This window comes from Periplaneta americana, chromosome 12 (assembly GCF_040183065.1).
Source record: "Periplaneta americana isolate PAMFEO1 chromosome 12, P.americana_PAMFEO1_priV1, whole genome shotgun sequence".
Taxonomy (NCBI): Eukaryota; Metazoa; Arthropoda; class Insecta; order Blattodea; family Blattidae; genus Periplaneta; species Periplaneta americana.
In genome coordinates this window covers 9735820-9760468 of record NC_091128.1, presented here as the reverse complement: position 1 = coordinate 9760468, position 24649 = coordinate 9735820, and the positions used below count along the sequence as shown (strand labels likewise).

Genomic DNA, 24649 nt, shown 5'->3' with positions numbered 1-24649 from the left:
TATGAGTTGACAAAGACTTATTTCACTCGGAGTTACAAATTCTTTGTCCCAACTGCACAAATGTATCCTCGATGGGCAAGTTTGGGCAGAGTGTTCACTCCACTCACCTGGGCGTCTCTATTCGTGTCCATTGTACTCTGTTCTCTGGCTGTACGCCTCTTGACAACATGCATGATCAAGAAAGACCCCAACAGCTACGATGGAATAATGCATTGCTTCTTGAACATCTGGTGTTCGTTCCTAGGCGTGCCAGTTGACAAGTTGCCTCTGAGCACTCCTCTCGGGAAGTTATTCTTGTCCTGGATTCTGTATTCTCTGTCCGTTACTACAGTTTTTCAAGCGTTTGTGATCAGCTACCTTGTGGATCCTGGGAAGCAGCATCAGATTGACACAATTGAAGAAATTCTAGAGAAGAATTACACCTTGCTTTTTGATGACTTCCTTGCTTTTTTGGCGTATTCCTCAAGTTACGATATAGAAGACAAGTCGTATGTGGCTAGACGTTCCATCGATGCACTAAACGTTGCATTTCACACTGAACATTCAGCTGTGTTGGTCAATGAAGATTTCTTCACCTACTATTCCAAAAAACTGTGCGGCACAGGATTCCTTCCTTCATACCACAAGTTCAGTGGAGAAGCGATCCAAATGCACGTTCAAATGGTGGTTACGGGCGGTCGATACGTGTTCTGGAAATGGAATCAAATTTTAGGACGCTTAGTACAGGCAGGAATTCCCCGAAAAATCATGGGTGACATCACAGATCCTCTGGGGCACCTTGCCATCCACCGACTTGCTCTGGATCTCAGCTACGAATACGTTCCTATGTCGTTGGGGATAATGCAATCAGTGTTCATTTTCCTGCTTCTTGGCTTATTCGTGAGTTTAATAGTTTTCCTTTGTGAGATAACAATTCACTATGCGGGAGATTTGGAATTTGTTCCTTAACTCAGGCCATGGTATGGATGATGATGAATATGAATTAATGATGACAAAATGAGTCCGAGATCCAACGCCGAAAGTTCAATTCTGTTTCAATTGGTTGAGGGAAACCCCCGGAAAAAAACTCAACCAGGATTTGAACCTAGGCCTGTTCGTTTCATGGTCAGACGTGCTAACTGTTACTCCACAATGGTGGACTTTCTGCAATACTTGGAAATCATTGCTTTTGTCTATAAAAGAATATAAATTTTATTTTTCACATTTAACTATTTTTAGTACTCTTCGTTATTTGATCTGGTTTCCTATACATTAATTTTTCTATGTCATTCTATTGCTGTAGGCCTAATTATTGTAATGCTATTGTATATTATATATCACTGTCACCAGGAGTATACCCAATTGCAGTGCTAATACATACATACATACATACTGTCCACACCTGTGGAGTAATGGTCAGGGCGTCTGGCCGCAAAACCAGGTGGCCCGGGTTCTAATCCTGGTCGGGGCAAGTTACCTGGTTGAGGTTTTTTCCGGGGTTTTCCCTCAACTCGATATGAGCAAATGCTGGGTAACTTTCGGTGTTGGACCCCAGACTCATTTCACCAGCATTATCACCTTCATTTCATTCAGACGCTAAATAACCTTGATGTTGATACAGCGTCATAAAATAACCCAATAAAATAAAATACATACATACATACACATTCACACATATTATAACCATTCTGTGGATAAAAATCAATATATTCTGATTTTATAAAATATTCAAGAGATGTATAATAATAATAATAATAATAATAATAATAATAATAATAATAATAATAATACAATAATTAATAATCACTTTGTCCATGTCGCAGCCCTTTAATAAGGGAAGTTTCGTAAATAAATAAAATAACACTATATCTTATAAACAAGTCGTTAAATAAATTACTAGTCAATTATGACAAAGTTGACATAGGAACATTGACAACTACCAGTCAGATACTAAGCAATGACGTCACATCTGCCACTCACAATGTTATTTATAAACAGAAATTAGAGATAGGCTTAATATAGCCTAGAGTAGAAATGAATTGACTGCTAGATTGACGGATCATGACTCAAGATGGAGTACATGAGCAGTGTAAATGCCAACATACACTTGATCACGAAACCTTAACCCTAACAGCCAATAACTCCAACACATTCCAATCTTCAACAGAGGAAATTCTCTTAAAAATATGTGACTGGTTCTCAGTCAATAAATTGGTATTAAATTGTAACAAAACTAACATAATTCAATTTAAATCCTGTGCAAATTCAACCTCGCAAATTTCTAGCGCATTAATTAACAACAGACCCCTATTAGAAACAACGACAACCAAATTTCTTGGCTTAAAAATAGATAATGTGTTAAATTGGAAAAATCATATTAAAGAAATTACTCCCAAACTAAATTCAGCTTGTTTTGCTATTAGATCTATGCAAAAGATAGTAAATATCAATACCTTAAAAACAATATACTTTGCATACTTCCACTCGGTAATGAGTTCTGGAATAATATTCTGGGGAAATTCCACAGATAGTAACAGTATATTTCTATTACAAAAAAGAGTAATTAGAATAATAGTAGGTGCCAAATCTAGGGAATCTTGTAGGACTATTTTCAAAAAACTACAAATAATGCCCATGGCTTGTCAGTATATCTTTTCATTAATAATCTTCCTCGTATGTAATCGTGAAAACTTTGTAACTAATTCAACAGTTCATAGCATAAATACACGTCAAAAAAATGACTTTCATACTCCACCGGCAAGTCTATTGTGCTATCAAAAAGGAGTGCGTTATATGGCAGTAAAAATTTTTAATAGCCTCCCTATCGATATAAAAAATGAAACTCAAAACATAAGATTATTTAGGGCCAAATTAAAGAAGTACCTAATTTCTCACGCCTTCTATTCTGTAGGTGAATTCATGACATTCAATAACGCTTCATGAAATTGATACTAAAACTATGTGTTGTACCAGTAGACTATATTGTAAATCTCGTCTGTATATATTTCATCTAGACTGTGACTATAAATTAAGACTTTATAATAGTATTAAGTTTTTTGACTTGTTCCATATTCTAGCTGTAAAGCAATGTATGAATACCATGGAATGTTAATAAATACAATACAATACATATGCAGGAGGTTGGCAGTAGTAGAATATAACGTAATCCAAGTATACTAAGTAGGACATGGTCCCCACCTTCGTTGTAGTCTCGCCAGGTGCGAGCATGCTCAGGAACATGCACAGTATGCTGTTCTGCAGGTCGCTGCCCACCACGCTCTGCTGGAAGGCTCGCATGTAGGGTGGGGAGCTGTCCAGCAGGAACAGCTGGCCCTGTCGGCCCTCCTGCTCCAGAGCATGCATCAGCTCCAAGGCCAGCAGCCCCCCGAATGAGTAGCCCAGCAGGTTGACCGGCGCCCCGGGTGGGAGATGGCTGCGGATGTGCTGCCAACACAACAACTACATAAAAACCACATAACAGGTCTGTGGCTTCAATTAGGCCTTTAAAGAGAATTAGAGCAACATCTAGGATCTGGACTTAATAACATTATACAGTAAAATCTCTCCTTACGGGCACCTCCAAGATACGGACACTCCTCATATACGGACAGATTTTTATGTCCCAACTGAAATAATATAGAAATAATGATAAATTTAACTCTCGTTTACGGACACTCTCAGACACGGACACGGACAGCTGTTTCACAGTCCTAAAGCTTGCTTTACCTCCTGACTGCGGACAGAACTTGGATTTCAAGACCTCGTGTGTTACAAAAATGGAAAATTTAGTACAGAAATTCCTTAACATGAAAGAAGACAATAAGGGTCTCGTAGGCTACCACTAGCCCAGCCGGCTACCCCTTTTAGCTGGAAGCGGGTGGATAAACAAAGTCATAAAATTTAACCTGTTTGATGGGTCCAACGTTTCCGCGATCGTGAAATTGTATTCAACACATGATAGGGTTAGTAGGATTATTCTCCTTACTTCAATCAGTTGTTCTGTTTCGAGAGACATGGCACCTGAACGTAAAGGTTAAGTTGAAAATTGTAAATTACAGTACTGCATAACTGTAGACGTAGAATAAAATTGCATGGCACAGTACTGTATTTTCCTTTTTCGGTCTTATCTACTGTAGTTCAAAGTTGCAAAGAATTTACTGTAGTGTACTATATTTGTAGAATTAAACTATAGTAATACATTTCATTTAAAGCGTGAAGGGATACAAAATGCATATTATAAATTTACTGTTAGATTGGGGAGGCTCTCTTCCAATAAAGGACACCTCCCAGATGCGGACAGATTTTTACGTCCCTTCGATGTCCGTAAATGAGAGGTTTCACTGTAATACACCATAATGTAAAATAATACCCGCACTAGACTTCGTAATCTAATATCAAAACCGACTCACACATGAGCAACCAATGTTGAACTAGATAAGTAAGAACATGATACCAAGCAGTAAAGCAGCCACAGTGCTGTTAAGTACTTGACGTACAGGCAGCAGGGAGCGTGCCATGTCCTGCACCGTCTGCTGCTCACTGACGTAGCCCAGCTGCAGGCACCACACCTGGCAGTCCAGGTTCTGAGCCAGGGACTGCAGGCCAACCGCCATACCATCCACACCCGGCAACATGAACAGTGTTGGCCGTGTGTCCTCCACGCCCTCCACACCCCCGTCCATTCGCATCATGGTCTGGGCTGCAGTCTGCTCGTCTCCGATCTCTCGTATCAGCAGACGCATATTTTGAAACAGGTCTGGACTGTCGCTCAATGCTGCATCTGTAATCACCAATCACCACCATCTACCTTGTAGAGGATCTGGACTGTCACTCAGTGCTGCATCATGCACCATGCTTGGTTCTGAGCGCAAGTTAAAATCTGAACAGAGACAATAGATTTTAGAGGAAGAATCTTTTGAAAGGTAAAAGACAGAATTTTGTAGTGTAGGCTTTCACGGCCAGAGTCTATAGATCTAGATTCATTTTCCGGGCTGAGAGGCCGTGGTCTATTGGTTGGTTTCATACCAGACGTTTCGTCTGCAACTGCGGCAGACATCGCAAGGAAGAAGGCGTAAAGCTAAACAAGTGTTGGTACCCGGTCCTAAACAGAACAGATAAGAAGCCACTACAACAAAAGGACGAAACCCAGAACGGGAGCAGCGAACAAAGCAGTGCGGACCGCAGCGACAACAGGCCTCGGCCCGCGAGCCGCACTATAAATACGCCCGCACAACCAGCCACAGGATCAGTTGCTTCAGGTATGCCGAGAAGAGTCTTGCGACCTCGGATACCACTCCACTGAAGATGTCTGCCGCAGTTGCAGACGAAACGTCTGGTATAAAACCAACCAATAGACCACGGCCTCTCAGCCCGGAAAATGAATCTAGATCTAAAAGACAGAATTTTAAATTTTTCAATAGATTTTACTTGTAAAGAAGTCAATTATTTTTCAAAATTCATTCTAAACAACACAAAATGAAAGTGTTAAAACGATTAACAGGAACAAAATGAGGAAGTCCACAGTTGATAGTAAGCATCACATACCACATGTTACATACTCGTATACTGTGTTGACCACATGAGCTAGTAATAAACACATACTACAACGTACAGAAATCCAAGCTTTATGTTTCGAAATTGGTGCAATCAAAACAACTACGATTAAAGCTATGCAAGTAATCTTACTTAGGCCTACTTACTTACAAATGGCTTTTACGGAACCCAGAGGTTCATTGCCGCCCTCACATAAGCCTGACCATTCCGAGGCTTATATTGAGGTTCTGCAACAAGCTCTCTTTTTCGGTGATGGGTTTTACAATAAATAAATTATGGTAGATGTTGAAACGCAAGCCCTCTTAACTTGTGAACAATTAATTAGGATTCAAAATTCCGATAAATGGAACAGATATAGAAACATTAAAAACTAAAAATGAATGAATAAAAGGAGGTAATAAAACATACATACAGTAGAACCCCTATTAACCGTGGTAATGAAGGGGCTGGGCTGAATGGTTAATCGAAAAAATCGGATAATCCATACCATAAAAGATTTTCGTAAATTTAGTGAATAATACTTGCACTTTCGTAACTCCCTTCGTGGTTTTGATGGTGTTGCGCTTAATATGCTAGATAGTGAGTGGATCAGAAGTTCACTAATTTAAATCTGGTTATCAACGACGGGTTTTTAAGGGCCAAGGGAACTCCTTGTAATGGCTGTCTGTGGAAAGATATCAGTATTGGAAGTCTCGTGTTGTAGATTTATGTACTTTCTACACTCCAATCTCGTATTTTGATGCAAGATGAGCCACGGTTTATCTTTCTCCAAACCACTCAATTATTTACACTTTATTTTTCGATTCTTAGCACAATGAGTGTTTGTTTGATACCCAAAGAAAATATTTCATATAGAAGTTATACACTACGACAGTTCGAACAATAGACCTAAGGGAAAAGGCTTGTAATAACCCTCTCTAGAAAAAAAAATAACGTGCTAATACAATGTGCAATACTTCATATATTTCTGCAGAAAAAAAAAGAAAAAATAAAAAAGAAAAGAAAAAGCGAGAGAAAGACAGACGGTTAATCCAGCAATCAATTAATAGGGTGACGGAAAATTGAGGATCTACTGTAATACCTAAAGGTAAAGGTAAAGGTATGCCCTTAACATTCCATGAAGGCACTTGGGGGGCATGGAGGTAGAGCCCCATGCTTTCCATGACCTCGGCACTAGAATGAGGTGGTGTGGTCGGCACCACGCTCTGACCGCCTTTTACCCCCGGGAAAGACCCGGTACTCAATTTTATAGGAGGCTGAGTGAACCTCGGGGCCGTTCTGAAAGTTTGGCAACGAGAAAAAATCTTGTCACCACCTGGGATCCCCGGACCTTCCAGCCCGTAGCCAGCTGCTCTACCAACTGAGCTACCTGGCCGCCATCTACTGTAATAATGATGGTGATAATGATGATGATGATGATGATGATGATGATAATAATAATACTAATAATAATAATAGCGAAATGACAGCAACAAACCATCTATTTTGGAAATAATCAACATTTTCATTAACAATGGCCGCAACACAGTGCAGTGCTTGCAAATCAGCTCCTTTCAGTTCGTGGAATGCCTGTATTCAATATGAGTGCGCTCCAATATCCATAATCATTCATTTAACACTATAATAATTTAGGTTACTTTTTTGGACCATCCTGTACAATGTGTAAAGAGTGAATGCAAATTCAGCAGCAATATTCTTACTCAATTTTTATACATTATTTACGACTACAAACATTCTCATATCTGCTGACAGATGTTGGAATGCACTGTTAGTGTACCTTGAGCCTCCTGTTCTCTCGCACTCTTGGCCTGCTTCCTGTTGGCGGCGATCTTCTCCAGGTGACCAAACGTGAGGCTCCGGATCTCCTGTGCTGTGAGCAGCACTTCAAACTCGCGCTCCAGGGTCTGCTTGATCTCCACGGCCGTCATGGAGTCCATCCCCAGCTCTGCCAGCGTCGTAGTATGGCTGACGGTCTTCAGGTCTCGAATGCCTGCCAGCATACAACTCAAAGTAGAAACTCTTGGCCATCTTTTGATGGAAAGCATCTGTGAATAAAGAAAGGAGACACCTTCTCTGATTTCCTCCCATCCGTCTTTCTACCGTTTTTTAAGGAAAGTATAGATAATATTAATTCTATCAATTGCCGGTAGTTCTTTTACATGTATCTCGAATTGAAAATTCCTTGTGTTCGTGTGCATCATTGCTGCGCAGAAGTTCGAATGAAATGAAGGCACGTTTAATTGGTCCTTTACTACATAGTAATCAAATTGAAAAAATTCAAAAACGGTTCTCTAGATATCTGTATTTTAGAAGATATCATTGTTCAGCCCTCCATAACAAAATTTCGTACAACAATCTACTTGCTGATTTTAATTTAATGTCTCTTGCCAGTCGTAGATTACTTGCTGAACAACTTTTATTATATAAAATATTCAATGGTCTAGTGGATAATAGCGAAATATTATCACAAATCCAGATTAACGCTAGAACATCACATTTAAGAAATCGTCAATTGTTATATTATAAAAAACCAAACACAAAAAAAATGTGTTCAAATTTCAATGAAATATGTAAAACATGGGATCTAGATTTCTGCATTTCTTACATGGAATACAAACATTTTCTTATTAATATACTGAAGGTAGGTGATTTTATATAATATTGCTATTTGTTACTCTGTAATTTGCCAATTATAGCTACATTTTACATTTTTGGCTATTTTGTGGACCTTCCATCAAAATATTGGGAAGCAAGAAGGATGACGGCTTCATTGTTAAATCCAGAGCAAAAAAAAACACACACACACAAACACAAAAAAAATCTTTCTCTCTCTCTCCCTCCCCCTCCCTCCCTCTCTCTCTCTCTCTCTCTCGGTTATGATATTTTGTATTTTTCATTTATATCTATATCTGTATATTTTATTTAGGTAGTATCTATTTGTCTGTTCTTTTTTTTTTCTTTCCTTTTCTCATTTTCCATTTTAATTTGTATTTACACTTTATCTGTTTCATCTCTTTTTTCACACGTTATCGATTTTTTTTTGTAAACGAATATCTGTACTGTAAATAAATAAATAAATAAATAAGTAAGTAAATAAATAAATAAATAAATTAATTATGGTTACATTTAACTCTGCTTTAGGAATGAGGCCTTAAATGTAAATACAAAATTAACTGACATCTAGAAACCACTCCATTAAGTAGGGACATTTGCATAACACTGTAATATTAGAAGCTTGACGATTCCAAGCTATTATAATCAAATTTGCATTGAAGTAAGTAATTCTGGCACTCACAAGGTGGTGGAAGAAAGAGAAGTGAATAGCAGCAAACCTCCTTCCCAGCACCATTTACAGAACTTCATTGATTAAGTATTCTTGCCTGTTCTGGTTCACAAGACTTCGGTTGATTCTGTGAGAGCTTAGATTTACACGTGAAAAAATTTGTTATGCAAGACTTCGCTCTGTTACACCTCTGTTTTCTTTGGTTGTTGTTTTTTCTGTTTGTTCATACTAGTAGATCAGATGTTTTAATAATCTATAACAAAGATATATTCAAGGGATAAATTAGGTACAAAATAACCTAATCGTGTGAACCAGATACTGCTTAAAGTAGACAGACAAATTCGCGTTACAGGTGATAGGTCTTTTTTGTGTCTAAGGCTGTACACACCCAAAATACTGCTGACACACTCCATGATGTCTGCATAGTTGCCACTGCCCGCTCGCTTCTCTGCCACCACCATGCTGCCCACCACAGGATGAGTCTGGGCCAATAGCACGTCTAGCACCTCCAGACACGACGAGATCCTCTGCTGTAGCGTGCCACCTGCAACATCAGTCAGAGATGTTCAGTGCATCTGCTGGACTAAAAAGTGCAACCAAATTCAGCCCGACACAAACCAACCAAATACAACACAACCAAAACTAAATACAAATACAATGTAACTTGGTCCAACCCAGTCGAATCAGATTCAAAACAAAACCTCTGATTGAGGTTCTGGCTGATATGTATATACAGTATCTATTATCAAGCAGCACATCTCACTTGACGATATGTGTCAGAGGAAGAACAAGTGGACGCAGTTATTCAAAAAGAAACTAACCCACAAAAAGAAATTTTTTAGATAATGAGCATTAAAGTTAACATTGTTTTGAAAATTAGGTTGGTAGTATATTCATTTCATACTTACTTCAATATGAAGGCCAGAATCCTCCAGTTTCAAATGATTATTTCATAGATTAACTTTATTTCAAAATAAGTAGAAACATTTTGAAAAATGTAGATTACAAGCAAACATTCTCATGAGGCGAGACAAAAAAGTTAATTTTTTTCTTCCATCATGTTAATAATGTCAAAATAAGTGCTTGTACAAATTTTGGCCACTTGAGAGCAATTACGAGGCCGTCCAGAAAGTGATTTTACCTAGGGCAGTTTACAGAAAGAAAGCACAATTTCGTGGAAAGATTTACTGGAACAGATACAGCAATTGTTGAGCTATTTTTCAACATATTCTCCACCAGAATTGAGAAATTTGTCATGCCGTGGGATCAACAGAGAGGTGCAGACACTGGTTCTGATCCCAGGCTGCAGATTTCTATGACACAGGGATACAAAAATTGATCCCATGATATGACAAATCCCTCAATTTCAGTGGGAAATATCTTGAAAAATAGCGCAACAATTGCTGTATCTGTTTCAATAAATCTTTCCATGAAATTGTGCTTTGTTTCTGGAAACCGCTCCAAGGAAAATTAATTTCTGGATGGCCTTATAATTGCGTTCGAGTGGCCAAAATTTGTACAAGCACCTTTTTTGACATTATTAACATGGTGGAAGAAAAAAATTACATATTGTGATGTTCCAATATTGAACTTTAATGCCGAATAAACCCTACAGTTCGAAGTGTCATTCAATAAACTAGGAACTAAATTATACTACCCCCACTCCCAACACAACCAATCAATACCCATCTTCTTAAATTAATTTAACCTAATCTAATCTGATGTAGTTCAGTCCAATCTCCTATCATGTATTCTAATGAAATATAGTGAAACTGAACTCCAAGCAATGCAATTACAGTTCACTTCAATTCAACTCATGCGAATTGAGTCCAGTCTAGTTTAATACACAGAAATTAACTGCATTCCATTTGTGTTCATGCAATCACAATTGAAGTAATTCTACTTTAAAATATTCCAACCAACCCAGTCCAATGGAGTGCAATTCTTCCTGTTTCAATTCACTTCATATTCATTTGGTTAAAGCATTTCAATGAACACTCAGGCCTATTTCATTTTAGTTCAGTCAATCAATTCTAGACCTACAAAGTTCATTCGATATCAATCTCGTCCAGTTATTTGTAGTACTTGTAGCAGTTTTTGATTTAACAATGCTTTCAACAGTAAACATTGTTGAGAGATACATCACTACAATCCAGTCCAGTCTTCTGATCCAAAAACATGAAACAACATGCTGCAAAGAAATGAGTTCGTTCTCTGTTGTAGTATAACATGAGGTACCTATAACTAGCTCCTTGTGGTCCCCGTGCATCTCTGCCACCAGCCCCACATCTCCCACAGCGCCCCACTGCACAGCCAGCCCTGGTAGGCCGCCCCTGACCCTTGCTTCACACACCCGCTCCATCACTGAGTTGCTCATGCCGTAGTTGGCCTGTCCAGCGTTGCCACGCCCACAGGAGACGCTTGAGAACACCACGAATTTCTGCAGCAGCGGACACAACTGGCGAGAAAACTTGTCCAGCAGGCGAGTGGCAAGCGCCTTGGGACCGGCAGAGGCAGCAAACCTGGCCTCAGTCTGATTCGAAAGCAAGCTATCCTGCAACACCTGTGACAGTAGACACTGTAGATGTTATTACTGTTATTGCTGCTGCTACCCACCACCACCACAACTCTCGTCGCCGCCACCCCCACCCTGATCGCCATCACATCTAAGTATGTTACAATCACACAATTCAATGGGCAATCCCTATCGTGCAGTGAGGGGTTGCTACTTTGTCTCGCCTGGTTCAATAGAATTATTAATAATTGATTAAATGGCGATCTTACTCGTGTTAATTGTGTAAGCATGTGCGGCTTACAGCTGTTTCGGTGCTTCTTCACACCATCCTCAGAGCCTACTAGATCTCGGCGTCATCTCGAACTTCGCTGCCTGTTGTGTGGGTGCTTTCGATTGTTGAAAAGTGTTGAAATGTGGTGTCAAATAGTGTGTGTGTTCTGAAATTGATCTGCGTGTTGAGAATTTGATCAGGGTGTATTTTGGTGTGCCTGTATATTTCATATTGTTCTAGTGTGTTGAATTTTTGGTTTTTGGGTTGTATGTGTAGAATGATAATCGATGTTGAATCTTTCCTACACATACAACCCAAAAACCAAAAACTCAACACACTAGAACAATATGAAATATACAGGCACATTAAAACACACCCTGATCAAATTCTCAACACACAGATCAATTTCAGAACACACACACTTTTTGACACCACATTTCAACACTTTTCAACAATCGAACGTACCCACACAACAGGCAGCGAAGTTCGAGATGACGCCGAGATCTAGTAGGCTCTGAGGATGGTGTGATGAAGCACCGAAACAGCTGTAAGCCGCACATGCTTACACAATTAACACGAGTAAGATCGCCATTTAATCAATTATTTATATTGAAGTGTTAAAAGTAGTGTACGAAAGATTCAACATGGAGAATTATTAAACTCATTAGACATTCTCGGTTATTATACTTTCATCGTAGGCAAACAAATCAAATAACCAAGGGAACACAGGATAGACTAAACGTGAATGGAAATACTTGTCAGTGATGCAACTAACGAAACAAACAAACATTCAATGACTAACTAACCAACTAACAAGTCATGGAAGCAAACAAACAAGCTAACACGGAAGCAAGCATACAAACAAACCAACCAAGATACAAACAAGCAAGCAAACAATGAAGGAATAAACTACAAATAAACCAAATTAAAAATGAAAAATCAAACAAGCAAACAAGAAACAAAGAAATGGACAATGAAAAACACACCACCAGTTAATACACAGAATAACTAAATAACAAAGCAAACAAACAACTTTCAGGTTTCAAATACTATGAACATAATATCCATGAAGGAACAAATGGGAGCGAAATGATTTGAAACCTTTAACTACGCAGTATGCTGATACGTGAAAACTAACCACAGCGAGGTTGAAGATGGCGTCCACTGGTCCGAGTTTATTCGCTTCTGATAGAAGAGTTGTTACGCCCTCCTCGGACGTGATGTCGGCCAAGGAGATGTTTACAGTAATGCCGTAACTACGCCAGATGCGCACCCGGTAGCTCTGATAGCCAGTCCGCAAGCCACTGCGAGATGTCAGCACCAGCTTGCGGGCTCCTCGCAGCACCAGCCAGTCCGCCAGCTCCAGGCCAAAGCCCCCCAAACCACATGCAGTAAGGAAGGGGCTTTACTATTAATACACATGACTGCGTGACACTTGAAAAGTAATTTATTTAAGTACTACAGATAGAAAGATTATTATAAAAAAGTTAATTTTCAAGAATTAAGACAATGGAGACATGAAGAGAATAAAGCTGATATTAAAAAAAGTGTGATCCATTTTGAATCTTGCGTACACTACTTTTAACACTTGAATATAAGTAATTGATTAACTAGCGGACTTACTTGTGTACGCCGATCACATAACCAATGCTAACCATACATACAATAACATAAAAGCGGACATGGAAATCCTACACATACAACCGAAGAACCAAAAACTCAACACACTAGAACAATATGAAATATGAAGAGTCCACTGGAAGAATGATGGATGTCACTTTCTTGTCGAAAATGAACCAAGACTGTCAATGCATAGCTTAAGACATATAGAATGTACATAGCCTAGAGAGTTATATGGCATTAACACTGATAGTCATTGTCCAGTAATGATCGGAAAATCACAGTTAAGCTTTGAGCGCTAAGCATTTCAAACTTTCAATTGCTTCTCCTGCAAAATGTATTCCAGATGACACCCATCATTCTTGCAGTGGACTCTTCATATACAAACACACTAAAACACACCCTGATCAAATTCTCAACACACAGATCAATTTCAGTACACACACACTATTTGACTCCACTTTTCAACACTTTTCAACAATCAAACGCAGCCACACAATAGGCAGAGAAGTTTGAGATGACGCGAGATATAGTAGGCTCTGAGGATGGTGTGATGAAGCACCGAAACAGCTGTAAGCCGCACAGACTTACATAATTAACACGAGTAAGTCCGCTAGTTAATCAATTACTTAAAAAGTGTGAATTTAAGAAGGACAACGACAGAAGGTACAATGCAGAAACTGACTGGAGTTATGAAATGACAAACAAATGTCAAAACAAATTACAACTTCGTTACAAAACATTAGATAAAAATATGAAACTGTCATGTGTATCCTTCACAGAGAGTGAACACAATTGAAAGCAATCAAAATGAACTTAAAGATAAAAAAATTGCACATTTACAGATTCAAAATCAGAAATCCACATAACACTCAAGTGTAAACCTACATTCGGAATCATATTATAGACTAATACAACAAGAAATATTACTAAAACAGATATCAAGAAATTTAAACCCACTGTGTATAAGTTTGGCAAGAAGATGGGAAAACAGGAATCAAGGGAAATACACCATGGAGATGGCTACAAGCCAACACAGTGCGAGAACTGGGGTGTCATATCTGCAAAACATCTGCATCGTATGAATCTCCCTGCAGCAAGGGCGTCAACAGAATATTTTTATGGGGAGGGGTGAGTCTTTAGGATACCAGTATATTATTATTATTAAGGGATTTCTAAGTAAAAAGGTGTAGATTGGACTTTTTCCAGTGCCTATTTTAAGTAATTCAAAATGTTTTGAAGATGATATCTTGGTCTTCAGGTGAAAAAAAAAAAAGTTGAAAGTGTAGCCTCATCTGGAACAGTTGCACTTCCATCACACACATTTTTGTATGTAATGTCATGCTGCTTAAAGTCATCCATTAGAAGCCCTAAAATTGTCTTAATGCGGTGCTTTGTTGTGAATGATTCTCATGCACCATAGCACATGATTAACACGTGGTTTTGGCAGCGTGTTGCATCAGGTATCCCACCTGGGAACGCATGGTAGATAAGGAGAGGGATAGGAACTGTTACTGAAACGACCTGGGACAAGGAAATAAACATTTTGGGCTGAAAAAACGCACAATCGAAGTTAATTTGCTCTGTTGGGACAAAAAATTTGTTTTTTAAATGCTGGTAAAACACTAAATCGAGAAACATTAAATCAGAGTAAAAATAGCATTGCGTATATGGGACTTCTGCCGGGACTGCAAAATAAAGGTACGGTCACACATCGCTACTTTTGCAGCACTGCAGTACAGAAAACTGCGCAACTCTTGTACTGCGACGTGTGAACAACGGTGCAACCCGAAAAGTAGCGGCTGCCAAACCTGCTGCCCGCTACTTTTCCATGCTGCGCGCAGCTTACAAGTAGCGACGTGTGAACAGGGTTCTCAGGGTTGCAGCCGCAGCATTTTTGATATCGGTTTGTTGAAACTTTTGCTGCGGTTGCCACCCAAATGTGCCAATGATACTTTTATTGTTTGGATATATTTTAATGTTAGATGCGATGGAAATAAATTATTTGTAACAGTTATTAAATGCACAACACAGTCTGAGCATAATTGGTGACGATATAATTAAGTTTTTTAATTTTCCATAGTGTAATTTCAAACAGGAGGGTTGCCAACATTGATTACGTGAATATGCTGTTGGTTATCATTTAAGTACATAGGCGTTTTTAAAAGCTTTATAGTAAAAATAATGCCAATTTCTGAATACTAGATACGACAGAAAAGCAAATAATAGATAAGGAAGCTTTCGCATGAGTTTCTTAATAATGCGAACATAACTACAAAAAATGTATATTGAGAAGTCAACACAGAGATGGAAACCTGCAGCTGGACTGCGGCTGCAAAAGTAGCGCCTTGTGTGTGAACAGACTCGCAACCTCCAGTTGCAACTTTTGCTGCACTTGGGTTGCCCAGCACAAAAAGTAGCATGCAGCACGTTAGTTTTGGCTTACGTGTGAACACGACACGCAACTTTTGCAGCTGCAGTACAAAATTTGCGCAGCAAAAGTAGCGACGTGTGACAGTACCTTAAGTACGCAAAATGCGGGTAAATCTCAAATCGAGAAACCGAAAATCGAGGTTCCACTGTATATTTGGCGATACAGTCAAATATCGATTTAACGAACACCAGTTTAACGAATTCACCAGTACAACGGAAAAAATTGTTTTCCCTTTCATTACCTGCATATGGTTGAATGTTAAATTATTTCAATTGTACGAATGTCCATATAACGAAAATAAAAATTTCCCCTTCATGATACATATGAACATTACAACGAAGTGGTTTGTTACTGGGGCACACAGACATATCTTTTGAAAATGTTCACTTCAGCATGGAGAAGCTTGCTCTCAACAGTTATAAGGAACTGCTGGCGGAAGTCTGGAATTTTGTCAGTGATTCAAGAAGAAAAAGGATGACAGTGAAGAGTTGGACTCAGATATGTGAGAAGAATAACACACCTACAGATGTGAAACCAAAAGATTTCATTGATATCGACAATGCAATGACTATTGAAAAGGAGATTACAGGAGAGGGCATTGTCTGTAATGTAATGCAAGAAGAAGGTGGTGTGGGTGGAAGTGATAAGAATCTGTACGTAGTGATAATGATTACTTACTTACTTACAAATGGCTTTTAAGGAACCCGAAGGTTCATTGCCACCCTCACATAAGCCCGCCATCGGTCCCTATCCTGTGCAAGATTAATCCAGTCTCTATCATCATATCCCACCTCCCTCAAATACATTTTAATATTATCCTCCCATCTACGTCTCGGCCTCCCTAAAGGTCTTTTTCCCTCCGGTCTACCAACTAACACTCTATATGCATTTCTGGATTCGCCCATACGTGCTACATGCCCTGCCCATCTCAAATGTCTGGATTTAATGTTCCTAATTATGTCAGGTGAAGAATACAATGCGTGCAGTTCTGCGTTGTGTAACTTTCTCCATTCTCCTGTAACTTCATCCCGCTTAGCTCCAAATATTTTCCTAAGCACCTTATTCTCAAAAACCCTTAACCTATGTTCCTCTCTCAGAGTGAGAGTCCAAGTTTCACAACCATACAGAACAACCGGTAATATAACTGTTTTATAAATTCTAACTTTCAGATTTTTGGACAGCAGACTGGATGATAAAAGCTTCTCAACCGAATAATAACAGGCATTTCCCATATTTAATCTGCGTTTAATTTCCTCCCGAGTGTCATTTATGTTTGTTACTGTTGCTCCAAGATATTTGAATTTTTCCACCTCTTCGAAGGATAAATCTCCAATTTTTATATTTCCATTTCGTACAATATTCTGGTCACGAGACATAATCATATACTTTGTCTTTTCGGGATTTACTTCCAAACCGATCGCTTTACTTGCTTCAAGTAAAATTTCCGTGTTTTCCCTAATCGTTAGTGGATTTTCTCCTAACATGTTAGTGATAATGATAGTGAAAAAAAAAAAAAAAAAAAGGTTTCTTGCCGAAGCTATAAATGTTGCTAATGATTTATGACTATTTTTGACTGGACAAAAAAGTGCAAGTGTTATTGTAAATTATCTTACTTACTTACGTACTTGCTGCTCTCACATCGGTCCCTATTCTGAGCAAAATTAATCCAGTCTCTTCAATCATATCCCACCTCCCTCAAATCCATTTTAATATTATACTCCCATCTACGTCTTGGCCTCTCCAAAGTCTTTTTGCCTCCAGTCTCCCAACTAACACTCTACATGGATTTCTGGATTAGCCTATATGTGCTACATCATAAATTATCTAGAAGAATCAATTGTCAAATCAGAAAGAAATTACAGACGTTTCCTTATAGTAAAACAAACGCAGAGAAAATAATGTACTGGCATCGATATGTAGATGACATAATAGTCCTATATAATGGAAACAAAAGACAAATAGAAAACCTACATCAACAACTCAACAAAATACACCCAAATTAAAGTATACAAAAGAAACAGAACATAACCAAGCTATAAACTTCTTAGACATCACCATAACCAAAACAAATAACAGACACGAATTCAAAATATACAGGAAACCCACTACAACCACAACACATATACACAATTCATCAAACCATCCCATACAACATAAACATGCAGCTTTCCGTACAATGACACACAGATTAATTAATATACCAATGAACAATGACAACCACACTGAAGAATTAAACACAATAAAATATATAGCACAAGACAATGGATACAACCCTAACATAATAGACACACTAATAAAAAAGGCAAAACAAAAACAGAACAAACCAACACAAACACCACGTGAGAATAAATACATAACATTAACATATCACAATACCAATACCCACAAAATTGCAACTTCATTCAGAAAACTAAAATACAAGATAGCATACAAAACAAATAACACAACACAGAAATACCTAAATAATCACATTAAACATTAAACTCTCTGCATCAAAATCCACAGTTCATTCCCGATTTACCACGAAAATCGTCTGTAGCTGCATTTAGATTGGCAACAGGCCATGATTGTTTGGCCAAACACCTGCATAGAATTGGAATATATCAGTCCCCTAACTGCCCATTGTGCAACTCAAACCAAGAAATGGATTCGGAACACCTCAAAATCTGTGCTTCAGTGGCTGACCATGATAATATCTTTGAAAAATATTGCAGTGCAAGAGGTCAAATGAATTTATTGTCAAACGCCTGGCATTAGAAAACAACAACAACAACATTAAACATTCAAATAAATATAATTCAACTGGAGTTCACAAACTAAAATGCAATAATTGCCCACATTTTTACATAGGACAGACAGGACGATCCTTTCACGCAAGATATAATGAACACATTAAAGCTATAACCAAACCCTACATCACATCAAATTATGCAGACCACATTATCAACAATAATCATGACTACAATAATATAGAAACAGATATGGAAATTTTACACATCACACCGAAAAGTTCACAGTTAAACATCTTAGAACAATACGAAATATATAAACATACAATAATATACCCACAACATATACTTAATACACACACATTATTCGACGTCATGATACGTCATAACACACAAACAACCAGCCCCCACCATAAGAGCAACATACCCCCACCCCTACAATCGACAAATGCACATCGCAGAATTCAAGATCACTAGTAGTTCAGGAGACAATGAGGAAGACGTGACATCACGTCGAAACGCGCCGTCTGTCGAAGACATACACCTTTTTAAAAAATTTTAATACTTTTCAATATGTGACTAAGTAATTTGATGTTTTTTAACAAACAAAGTGTTAACGTGAACTTTAATCAATAAAACATACAGTTATGACAGTTGTGTAAAAAGTAGCATTGATCAATATTATAACGAACTTTCATTATAACGAAAATTATAACAGAATCCCTAGAAATTCGTTAAAACGACATTTTCCAGTATAACGAAAATAACAACAAGGTCCATAGAAATTCGTTCAAACAACATTTGACTGTATCAAGAAAACTGGAAAAATCACGTCAACAGAATGAGTAACAACAGATTTCCAAAGACAATTTTAAATTATCGACTGATGGGAAAAAGATCCAATGGCAGACCTCAAAAGAGATACACTTGGCCTAATAATACTTGTCAAGATGATGATGATAATGATGAATAATTATATTTCTAAAACACAGAATCTCAATGCTTAGCACTGGCTCCCTTACTCCCCTTTTACAACAGAGAAGCCAACTGTGGTTCCACGACAGATTTGAATAATTTAAAAAGAATCATTCAAATCGATAATCTCAAAAGCAGTCATATCGTAAATAGCTGTCGAACAGCTCAATGCTGGATACCTGCAATTACATAGGTGCACTCTGGTTTGCAGATGAATCTCGGCTGAGCTTGCATAAGAATTGTGCTTGGAATAACAGCCTTCTCCTCTTCTTCAGGTCGGATCTGCACCAACATCTTGCCTATGTGTTTGCCGTTTGTCATGAACCTGGAACACAGTAACATGGACTGGACCAGTCAAATATCCACAAAATTAAACACTAAAGCCTTTCTTCTTCGGATAAGCACGGGAAATTATATTTGTTGTTGTTTTCTAATGCCAGTGTTTGACAATAAAGTCATTTGACCTCTTGCACTCCAATATTTGAAAATGGCAAGTTGTAGCCGATTTAAGTGAACACCATATTTTAACGTTTTGGTGGCTACTTCATTCACACACAACCCCCAGGACCACACCTGCTGTTGGTCGACAGGTCCATTGGACCTAGCTGGGAGATCTTGTTGATCACCAGCTTTCCCTCCTTGAGCCACTGGAGGACGATTTTAGTGCCATAGCAGGTCAGCACTAGGAACAGAAAAGTAGAAAGAGGAGGAAGGAAAGGGAAATGAACCCCTAGGCCTCGAATGCTCTAATGCCGTCGGGGTCGAAGAAAGTAAGAGTTCAGTCAGAGGACTGGATAGGAAAGGGTAAAGAGGGTGTTAGGTATTGAATAGAGGAAAATTATACCAAATTCAGTCATTAACTCATCAAGCTGACCAGTGCTAATTGATGAGTAGCCCCTCCCTTGTAAAATGATGCTTACTAACAGCTGCATCACGGGAAGGTAGGGATGGGCCATTGGGTATTTGTCCAGGTTGGTTCCTTAAAGCCTTCAACGGGAAGGATTAATGGCTCTCCCCCCTGTACCCGACAGATACCCTTTTGCAGCCGGAAATTATATTTTGTCTGTCATATAGAGAAAAAGAAAAAGTAACAAAACAATATATTTTGTGCTTATTCGAAATTTAAATATGAATAACAGCATTAAAATTTACTAATACAGAAAATGAGTTTAACTATTTAGGAACATTAATTAGGTACCGCATTTTCTCGAATACCCCTCATATAAGCTGCGCACCCCACTTTTGAAAAGGGGAGGGGAGGCAATACAAAAATAAAATTTTCACAAATATATCGACAACAAATTACATGTCACTTGTCTTGCTTAAGCAACCGTTTACACGATATCCTGTAATATTAATAGCATGTGTCAGTAAATTAACTACTTTTATCTTGAATGTTACTACGTGGCTTGTTATAATAAATTAACTTCATTCTGGGCTGTTTTCGTCATCACGGTCATTGTCTTCACTCTCACTTCTCCATACAGAATCGTGCTGTTCTGATTACAGACGCTACACTTTTTGAAGCTCTTTCAAGAAGAAGGAGTGTGATATACGTGCCATGCATCATGGACGAAAACTTATGTCATATTATTATATTATTACACATATATTAAAAGGGCACATAAATGTACTATAGTGGTATTATATTGCAAACTCAGCAGCCAAAGCTTTCTTAGCATATAAAAATGATACAGAATATTTTATTGGAAACAAAAATTCTGGTGAAACCCTGTAAGAGTACAACATTACTGAACATTTAATGACTGTGACCTTGCAAATATCATGTGTTCATTCCAAAACTTCCTCCTTGAATAATTTTAGATTGCAGGGGACACGATTTTGACTAACAGACAGACTAAGGCCGTGTTATGACTCTGTTCCTATTGTCATTTGTTATAAATGGTTGTATTCTTGTTTAACTACTGTAATCGTATTATTGTTATTCATTCAGGCTCAAGACGCAAAGACCCAAATACTGAGACTAGCCGTACACACCTGAAGGCTTGCTCCACCTCTTTCGCAGGGAATACAATTCTTGTGAGAGGCTGCACGGCTCCTGACTTCAAACCCTCACACATCAAGTTGTACAAACTTCGCCTCATGTCTATGGGCGCAGTGAAGATATTGTCCAGCATGACCCCGTGGAAGCTAGCACCCTTCAGGAACACCTCCATGCCTGCCACACACACAAATTTTTATAAAATAAGAAAATGAACAAATAGTAAATCATACAAAATGTTACATACATTTCGCATTAATTTAGTTATTTTATGATAAATTTTGTTCTCAATAGATTCAACCTTCAATTCCTCTAGATTCAATTTCTTTTTAGATCCAAAATGGTATTTCACGCTGTTCTTCTGAAAAATTTCATTTCAACTTTCTTAATCTTTGTTTGTCCTTTTGCTACAGAGTCCAAAATTTCACTGCCATATAGAAGTGTAGGAGCGACTAAGCAGTACATATTCTGACTCAAGAGCATTTGTGTACTAAATAAGGTTCCAGAGCATTATTCAATAATCCTGAAACCTGTGTGAACTTTGTACTTTTCTTGTGTATCAGTAGGTGTTTTTCATTTTCATGTGATATATCCCATCCAAGGTACGTACCGGTACTTAAATTTGATACCTGCTCTAAATATTTGTTATTAATTACTATTATGTTTATTATTGGATCCCAGAACCAAGAGTAAGCAAGTGAAGGAATAATATGCATAATTTCGTTACCCAATATCATTCGACTCTTTCAAATTCATTACTTTCGTTACTGGTAGATGACCTGATTTTGTTGGTAGTGTATTTTTTATTGTGTTGTAGTAGTAAATTTGGTATATTCTTTTGCTGTAATATATAAAATATACCTGAAATCTTGATTTGCATAATACACGTCACTGTTCGTTAACAGAAAACCACAATTTAAGTCACACAGAGTTAGTGTGCACTCAGTGTTGGTTGCTTGACAGTTGTCAGCCCATTTTGAGGTCTGTGGATATAGAGGGAAAAGTTGGATCGGTGTCGGTTAGAGTTCCCGGATAGCTCAGTTGGTATAACGTTGGTACGTTTAACCAAAGGTCCGGAGTTCGATACCCGGCCCCGGAACAATTTTCCCTCAAAATTATTCGAATCAACTTTACAGGGAGTTATACCTGAAAGCTTGATTTGTATCAAATAAAAAGTCCATACATCTATACATATAAAACAAATTTACCACATCTTTAGAAATGAAGAGTCTCTTTTAACTTTGTTCAAAGTTTTCACATAATCAAGAAATACAAAATGGGTCTCCAAATTAAATTCTCGTAGTTTTTCTAAAATTCTCGTAGTTTTGATACTGAACAATGGTTAAATGCAGGATCTACCTTCTTAAATTAATTCCGACACTCTAACAGGAAACTGTTGGTTGAGTTTTTAATTATTTCATTTAAAATCTTAATGAATATTTTATAATGTATACTATTAATATAAGGAGACTGAAGCCTCTATAATTTTCTACGTTTTTGTTTATCTTTTTTCTTTGTATATGGGGATGATTACACTGCTTTTCCATTCTTCAGGTAAAATCGTAGATTGATATGTACGTTTATTGTTGAAAAAACGTCTGGTAACAATCGTCCATGAAAGAAATCTCGTGCATATCTATATCATTAAGAATTGACACCATCTTCTCCTGGTGTTTTACCATTTTTTGTTTTTCTTCAGAGGTTCTTTCAATTCTACTGTGATAAATTATTATCTTTAAGTTCTGTCTTCTAAATATTTTCTTGGAAAGAAGAGTTCTGCCATAAAGACTTATAATAACCTAAGACAGTTTCCTTTTTGGGGCAAGGATTTATATATACAGATTATGTTTCGTCTTTATTCATGTTGTGTATAGTCAACTGTGTGAAGACAGGTTTGAATCTCACAAGTGACACCAGTAAGACAACACCCATGAGGCAACTAGCCAGGAGATAACAGGATAAGGTGACCAGTTCCTTTCCTCTGATACATATCGTCAAGTGAGATGTAGCTACTTCCTGATATGTTTTAATATTTTATAATAATAATAATAATAATAATAATAATAATAATAATAATAATAATAATAATAATAATAATAATAATGGTTTTATTCAACCTGGCAGAGTTAAGGCCGTAAGGCTTTCTCTTACACTCAACCAGGATTACAACTTGCTTACATAGTTGAACATACAACTGGATCGGAATTAAGTAATTACATACTGATACAATTAAGGTACATAATGAGATCAAAAGAGGTAGTTACATAGGGCCGTATTAATAGACATTTTTAGCGCGGGTTTCCGGTGGATGATCAGCGTTTTTCGTATTCATAAACCAGTGTTAGCGATAGGATATGATTTGAATTCTGTACAAGTAACCAGTGGATAGCTGGGGCTAGCTTAGTATGCTCGTAGCGCGTGCTGAGAAATGTCTATGAATAGCACCCATAAAAATTTACCTCATAAAATAAAAATAAACATAGTGGAATACATATTAATGTTGTTAGAATCAAATACGAATCACATAAAAACAGAAGCCGATAATTCAATAAAAAATGTACACAGTAAAAATAAAAATACACAGATTAGTATACATATTAGTATTAGATTACAATTAAGTAGGATTCACATAATTAAACCAGAAACCGACAATTGAATAAAATGTACACACAAAAAAAAATTAATAATAAAAAAACAGCACAGTGGGATACATATTGTAAAGCAAGTCACACAGAGATTGTGTGCACTCGATGTGGGTCTCTGGCGTTTCGTCAGCGCATGCGAGTTGTGTGGATATAAAGGGAAAAGTTGGGACGGCGTCGGGGGAGTTCCCGGGTAGCTCAGTTGGCAGAGCACTGGTACGTTCAACCAGAGGTCCCAGGATCGATACCCGGCCCCGGAACAATTTTTCCCTTGAAATTATTCAAATCTGCTTTATAGGGAGCTTTACCTGAAAGACTAGATTTGCATAATATATACGTCACTGTGTACATTAACACAAAACCACAATTCCAAGTCACACATGTGCACTCGATGTGGGTCTCTGGCGTTTCGTCAGCCCACGCGAGTTGTGTGGATATAAAGGGAAAAGTTGGGACGGTGTCGGGTGAGGTTCCCGGGTAGCTCAGTTGGCAGAGCACTGGTACGTTCAACCAGAGGTCCCAGGATCGATACCCAGCTCTGGAACAATTTTTCCCTTGAAATTATTTAAAATACATTTGACAGTACAGTATACATAAAAATTATGTGGAGATAAAGAGGCAGTATACATTTCAATAAGTAATAAAT

The 24649-nt window shown here is 37.9% G+C and overlaps 1 pseudogene; it reads right to left on the bottom strand.

Moving 5' to 3' along the window:
• Positions 1–1121: 1121 nt before the first annotated feature.
• The window catches only part of LOC138709937 (fatty acid synthase-like), a 64134-nt pseudogene continuing 40606 nt past the window's right edge, over positions 1122–24649 (bottom strand).